Genomic DNA, 1926 nt, shown 5'->3' with positions numbered 1-1926 from the left:
AAATATGATAATGTTTTCACTTCAAAATTTTTCATGTCATGTTAGCCAGCTCTCTACCTTTACTTGTCATTGTCCCCACATTTAGATTTGCAACCCTATATATATATTTATTGTCTTTCTCATCGCATGTGATACTTTTTTGTCTTTACTTGCCCTTTGACAAAGACAAATGATTTTCTTCCCTCTCCTGCTTCTTCCTGCTTTAGCTTTTTGTCCTGTATATCAGAGCCTCTACACATCTTCCGAATCGTAAATTATTATGGATCTGGTCAACTGGTCTCTCAATGCAACTGATAAAATTTTCTCGATGAGGAGACAGGGTGCAGGAGAACCCTCATGCCCTGAAGGGACACACGCAGCTGGATATGTCATTGATTTCTCGTGTGTGTGGAAGATCATGTGCCTGACTCTATTGTCCATTGAGGATGTAGAAGATGGGTACACATTTGCATTTATGATAACAGGGTTTTTGGAATTGGTGGATACCTGGGATATCGACTAATTAGGTAGATGTGGGCAGCAGTTTCAGCAATAGTAAAGCTGCTGCCTTATGTGAAGGATTACTTGTGCTTTGAGTGCTCAGACTAATATGCTTTGCGAGCTGAATCGTAAGCTGGACGCAATTTCTGAGAATCGTGGGCCACTAGCAGCTCCTAGGCCTTGCTGGCATGAAGGCATTGACCTTGGAGAAGGCTAACAAGCACGAACCGGTGGAATGTCCACAAATCTGGCTGTTTGGATTTGCTACTGAGTGTATCAACAGAACTGAAGGCAGACATGAAATCAGTAGAGTCGACCTGCCCAAAATAATTGTTGTTTATCTGAATCTGGCCTCCAACTTATTTCAAATTGCTCCTGGTGGATACGTAAATTAAGAAGCTCTGCTCTGCCCCCCCCCCCCCCCCCCCACACACACACACAGGAACATCTGTTGACCCTTATCAGAGTGGACCGGCTGAGAGATATTGTAATATCTTTTTATCAGGACTATGGAAACTATCTGGAAGATAGCATGGACAATCTCACTGTCTTGTCGTCCTCCCTCCACTGCAAAATGTATTATGTCTCTCTATGTTGCTTTTTGTGCTGAGGTAAATTTTTTCGCTCATTGCCACTCGTTTATAAAGTTATCAAGCGGGCACGCGTTGATGCGGTGAACTCACATGCATGCTGATGTGAGCTGGTGCACGCGGAAGGAGAAAGAAAAAACGCACGCCCCCGAGCATGCAAATTGTTGTGCGTTTGCTGATGCTGCGGGACGCAGCTCATCTGTGTTGTGCTCGTGTTGTGTGCAGCTGCTCCGTGTAAACGCTCGGGGAGCAGGTGCACGTATGAGCTGACGTGCCCTGAAGAGTCGTGTGTGCGCGCCCTCATTCATGTGACGCCTTAAGCGAGGATTTCCGCGGGAGCGCGCGTTTGACGCTGGTGCAGTCAGGAAGCAGTGTGCGGCATCGGTGGGGCGAGGTTACCACTGGGCTCGGTCTGCAGAACACGTTCATTCTTGGCTGCGAATCACGTGAGCTTTTGAGTGATTCCACGAGCTGCAGTATTAATTCAGAAAACCTTCTTCGAGGATGAAGGAGCGGAGCCGCTGTGAGGCTTGTGAAACTGTTGACGCCGCGGGAGCGCGCGTTTGACACCACTGCAATGAAAACGCGTGTCGCTCCTGCCGAGAGCGAGATACGTTACTGGGCTCATACCTCGGTCTCATGTTAACGTTGACGTGAACGGCGGGCGCTGAGAGCTGCGTGCGCACTTTCATAACGCAGCGCCTTATAGGTGAAGGCTGCTCGTGCCGCTGGAGCGCGTGTTGGCACCGCTGGCAGTGAATGAAACAACCTTAAAAGGCTCATTCGTGATGAGTGTGTGTGATGGGGCTGCTTGTCAGATCATCCGTGGTGACAGCCTGGCTAAAAGACACTTCAT

The sequence above is a fragment of the Nematolebias whitei genome, chromosome 19, assembly GCF_014905685.2.
Source record: "Nematolebias whitei isolate Nwh7 chromosome 19, NemWhi1, whole genome shotgun sequence".
Taxonomy (NCBI): domain Eukaryota; kingdom Metazoa; phylum Chordata; class Actinopteri; order Cyprinodontiformes; family Rivulidae; genus Nematolebias; species Nematolebias whitei.
The sequence above is the reverse complement of the archived record's forward strand: the minus strand, read 5'-3'. Positions refer to the sequence as shown.